At 48.2% G+C, this 5,615-nt stretch overlaps 1 pseudogene; it reads right to left on the reverse strand.

The window, feature by feature from the left end:
• Positions 1–3,509: 3,509 nt before the first annotated feature.
• LOC143821168 (U2 spliceosomal RNA) lies at positions 3,510–3,624 on the reverse strand (annotated as a pseudogene).
• Between the last annotated feature and the right edge of the window lie 1,991 nt (positions 3,625–5,615).

The raw sequence follows: 5,615 nt of genomic DNA on the forward strand, positions 1-5,615 counted from the left end.
CCACGTACATCTGGCGCATGGAGCGCAGAAAATGGTTATAATTGCGGATGGCTCGTGGGTTGTAACGGTACAAGTCCAGGAACCACTTTGCTGCCTTGCCCTCCAGGGCTTCCCCCACAAACCGCACGTGCTCGGCGTCATAATGAAAAGTGAACCCCATGTCCATCATGTAGGCTTGGAGATGCACCAGAAACGAGGGAAAGGTTGCGGGGTCCCCCGAAAACTTAGCCTTGAATTTGTAGGTGCTCCGCATTTCCACTCCCCGGAGGTGAGGAGGCAGGCGTCCCTGGCCCCAATCCGCCGGGGCCGGGATTCTCGCTCCACGGCCGATGCCTCGCCCCAACCCTGCCGCCGCTCTCGCCTCCGCTGCAGCCCTTGCTGCTTCCGCAGCTCGCGCGGCTGCCGCCGCCGCCGCCTCTCGTGCCGCCGCCGCCGCCGCTGCTTCGGCTCCCGCAACGTCCGCTGCCGCCGCCGCTGCTCCGTCCGCTGCTCCCGCGCCGTCAGCCGCCCCGGCTCCTTCCGCCGCTCCGCCGCCCCCGGCGCCCTCGCGATCCTCGCCTTCGCCCTCTCTCTGCGCCCTTGCCAGAGCCGCCGCCTCGGCCTCCGCAGCCGCTTGCATCGCTGCTGCCTCGCGTTCCCGCAGGGTGGGCAGACCTCCCGATCTCCGTCCACTGGGTTCGCGCGCACCTCCGCCGTGCACCTCTCGCAGCAGGCGTTGTGTCTGGCGTTGCTCCTCCGGATCTAACCGACCCGAGAGGTCCTGCAGCCAATTGGTCACTCTGTCCAGCTTGTACTGCAGGTCCTGTGTCTCACCGGCGGGCTCCAGCCCATAGCTAGGCATTCCAAGATGATCCGGCCACTGCTCGTCCCCTGTTGGTCGGTCATACTTCGATAAACGCCTGCGTTCGGTCACGTGCCTTTCCAAAAAATCTTCAGGCCCAGGAGTTGCTCCCTCCACGGCCCTGAGCATGCCCGAGCTGTACGGCCCCACACCGGCGCCGGCGCCCTGGGAGAGGTCCCAATCCAGGCCCTCTCCTTGTTCTGTGAAAGTATTTCCTTCGCCCTGCATGTTGGCAGGTGAAAGGAGTTGTGAGATTTGACTTAATGTCAAACGTACAGGAAACTCACAACAAACTTCTTAATAATAAAGAGTTTTATTGATTAGTACTATACGCAAGAGACTGAGAAGTCAAATCTGACCCAAGGCCAGATTTGCCCCAGCTTATCAATACATTTCTCCCGCCCAAAACTTGACAGTTCCCAAGGGAGGGGGCAGGAGAGAAAAGACATATGTGTAACATAAACAGGATTTCGTTCACACAACCTTGAGGAGGTGACAACAACCCCGTGAGCCCACAACAAGATAAGGTTAGCATAACATCACTATTCATTTTTATAGCTAGAAAAACTACAAGGCCTGGGGCAAGCAGGCGCCAGGTCCAATAAAGCAATATAACTGACATGGAGGAACTCAGGCTAATTTATGACAGAGATTCTACAATCCTGACAGTTCAATCCCAGCAGCCGGCTCAAGGTTGACTCAGCCTTCCATCCTTCCGAGGTCGGTAAAATGAGTACCCAGCTTGCTGGGGGGTAAATGGTAATGACTGGGGAAGGCACTGGTAAACCACCCCGTATTGAGTCTGCCATGAAAACGCTAGAGGGCGTCACCCCAAGGGTCAGAAATGACCTGGTGCTTGCACAGGGGATACCTTTATCATTTACCTATGGATCCAGTTAGATTCCTGAATGCTCTGCAGGACCCAATGCCTCCTGGTGACTCACTGGTAGTGTTGGGGGAGGACTAGCCATCCGGCCTGTCTGCCAGCATTTACAATATCACCCTCCGTGCCTTCTCCATCCTCCAAGAAGCTTCAAGAGAGGAAGAGGGAAGAGAGACAACTAGAGCGAATGTGGAGGAAGACTTGTGGCAAAGCTTCAAGAACATCCTATTGCATGCTTATGAAGGCGTATGACAAGGCTATGAAGGTGGCCCAGTTTGGGCCTCAGTTTTAAAATCTTACCAAAAAGAGCTGCAGTTTGACCTTCCTTGTCACAGCCTGGTCCGTGGAAAAGAGCAATTCAGCTTGAATGCATCCAAAATTCTTTACATTTCACATGTTCAAAACATTTGGTAAACAGCTGCAGTTTGATCTCCCAAGCTCCTTGTGTTCAAGTTTAAATGCCAGCCAAGGAATGAGATTAGTATTTAATAGAACTTAAGCATTTCGAAGGCATGTGGTAGCTTGATAAAAATGAAATCTTGGCTATTACAGTTCTGGAGGCATCTTAATGGACTTTGATTGCTTCTGTACCAGGGTGCAGATGAAAAGATCAAAATAGAGATTGCTCTATTTCAGATACATAGACAAATTGCTCTTTGACCCTTAATTATGATTCTTCCGACTGCAGAATGCCAATGACTAGAAGCTGTTCTGCAAGTGTTTGTCTGAAATGTCTGGGGGGCTGAGAACAACAGGCAGCAAATCTGACCCTATGTAGTTAGTGATTTGTTAGTCTGATGATGGCCATAGACTTCCAGCTCTGCCCCATAGAGTCCTGGTCAGGAATGGGGTAGATTGCTCGGAATAGGTAGGGGCAAGCACCCTGAAGCATCACATATGATGGATGATCACACCTCCTGAACAGCCCAGCACACATCCTGTGATGGGGAGGGTTAAGAAAGAACACCCTTGTTACCAAGCAGCGACATCCCACGAATGAAAGTGGCTTATGGTACATAACAGGAAGGGGATGAAGCTTGACACCTCTTGGTGCATTTCACGTGTGGTGATGGTGAATTAGCCTAGTGGAATTGCTTGGCCAAGTTTGGAGCCAAGCTGGATTGGACCAAAGAACGGTGCTGCCCATCCCTTGAAAATATATTAGCATGTTTTTATAAATTATGATAAATTTTATAAATTATAATTTAGAGCCTCTTGTGGCGCAGAGTGGTAAGGCAGCGGCATGTTGTCTGAAACTGTCTGCCCATGAGGTTGGGAGTTCGATCCCAGCAGCTGGCTCAAGGTTGACTCAGCCTTCCATCCTTCTGAGGTCGGTAAAATGAGTACCCAGCTTGCTGGGGGGTAAACGGTAATGACTGGGGGAGGCACTGGCAAACCACCCCGTATTGAGTCTGCCATGAAAACGCTGGAGGGCGTCACCCCAAGGGTCAGACATGACTCGGTGCTTGCACAGGGGAGACCTTTACCTTTATAAATTATGATTAAAAAAAACAGTTCATCGCATCTTGTGTTGGACAATGATACTCCCCTTTCACAGGTATTGTGAGGCAAACCATTTCATGCCCAGAGAGAGCCTCTTAACTTTATCCATCTTGCCCGCGGAAATACAAGAGAATGGGTATAAACCAGCGCACAAACTGAAGTTCATGATGAATTTTGGCCAGTTCATGGTTCAGAAACTAAAGTTTATGGCAGGTCTACTGGCACAAACTTTCCATGATCATTGAAAGTGGCTCGTGGCAGTTTGTGAATGGATACATTTCCAGAAAGTCTTTGGCGAGTCATAATGCTTATCGAATGTCATAGTAAACATCAAAGGAATAGGGGAAAGACTGTAAATATACTACACTTGATCTTAGCCAAAAGGCCAAGAAGCGATCCAAACCATCTAATTGAACTTGGCCTTAAAACAGCCAAAGCTGCTGTACGGCAATGTCTTTTTGATAGAGATTCTCAGGGGGAATTCTCAATTCTTCCTAGAATCTATAGCACTCTGAAAGGATGGTCAGGAAATACTCCAGCTCCGTATCTCACGAACATCTCAATAGCAAAATACCGTTGGGCCTTCTCAAGAGCAGGTTTCAACTCATTCCCCTCGAGGGCAGGTTTCCCAATCGTCCGCTGGAGCTAAGTGTGTGTATGGCCCTGTGATAACGCCCGGCCTGAGACAATTTCACACATCTTATAATACTGTCCTTTTGATGAATGCTCCCGAAAACATCTAATCCTACCTTTACTATCCCACTACACTAGACCAGGGGTAGTCAAACTGCGGCCCTCCAGATGTCCATGGACTATAATTCCCAGGAGCCCCTGCCAGCATTTGCTGGCAGGGGGCTCCTGGGAATTGTAGTCCATAGACATCTGGAGGGCCGCAGTTTGACTACCCCTGCACTAGACATTCATCTCTACCATCACATAACAGTGACATTCTAGTTAAATTCTTGCTAAGGAATAAAGACCCACTTATTTCTAACATGGAAGCAAAATTCCTTTATATCTCTACCAGAATTAGATTGAAAAGGATGTCTGAATGAGAGTAATGGGTAGGTAATGGACAGGCCATCTTATCACTTGGGCTAGTGGACTGCTTTGGAAGATGTATTGATTCCTTGTCCCTGCAGCTAACTCCCTTGAGGTTTCTTCCCCCTTCTTCTCTACATGTCATAACCCTTCCCCCCTACCTACAATAACATATTATTTGTTCCCATCAATACATTGTTTTTAACCTTGTTTTATTATCTTAATATTTTTATGTAGCAATACTTTTGTATTTTTACTACACATATCGATTAATATTTATCATTGATTGCAGTTTGTCTTGATGCATTATTTATATGGGTCAATGGACCGAATAAACATACTGACGGTAAAGGAATGGAGAGGATGTGTTTGGTACATGTAGCTTACACTTTAGAACCAGTCCCTGACATTTCCCCAGAAAGAAGAAGAAGAAGAAGAAGAAGAAGAAGAAGAAGAAGAAGAAGAAGAAGAAGAAGAAGAAGAAGAAGAAGAAGAAGAGTTGGTTCTTATATGCCGCTTTTCCCTACCTGAAGGAGGCTCAAAGCGGCTTACAGTCGCCTTCCCATTCCTCTCCCCACAACAGACACCCTGTGGGGTGGGTGAGGCTGAGAGAGCCCTCATATCACTACTCGGTCAGAACAGCTTTATCAGTGCCGTGGCGAGCCCAAGGTCACCCAGCTGGTTTCATGTGGGGGAGTGCAGAATCGAACCTGGCATGCCAGATTAGAAGTCTGCACTCCTAACCACTACACCAAACTGGCTCTCACCAAACCACTACACCAAACTGAAAAAGCATTTTCCTGAGGGCGTTGGACCCCATAAATTTGGAGAACAGGTAAAAGAGAGTCAAACAAAGATGCCCTGTTAGCTTCGTGTCTCTAGCATGCCAGAAAGCTGTTCTGTCATATCATGAACCTCACAAATTGATTTGGTACTTTTGGCACCTAAAAGTTTGTGACTGTTTGTGGCATTCCATGACCTGACCTGCATTGTGCCCATTCCTAAACAATGCCCTTCCAAACATGAGCATGGACTCTGGGACCAGAGGCTGCAACAAGTACTATAACTACTTCATCAGAAAAAACAGTTCAGTACCTGCACAAAAGAATAAATGGCATCTAATCTAGCTGCAAAACAATCCCACAGTGATCTCTGAAGCTCTAACTGGGGGGGGGGGGGATTCCCATTTCAAGTACTGTTCCTTTTAAAGTATTTTCACTGCATTGTATTAGAATTATATAACCTCTCATTTTGTGTGTTAATGTCATTTGACTTGTGGCCTTGTGCTACAAAGCACACGAGAGGTGTATTTCATTACACTTTAATTCACACTTTGTCATACCTATA

The sequence above is a fragment of the Paroedura picta genome, chromosome 11, assembly GCF_049243985.1.
Source record: "Paroedura picta isolate Pp20150507F chromosome 11, Ppicta_v3.0, whole genome shotgun sequence".
NCBI classification, from domain to species: Eukaryota; Metazoa; Chordata; class Lepidosauria; order Squamata; family Gekkonidae; genus Paroedura; species Paroedura picta.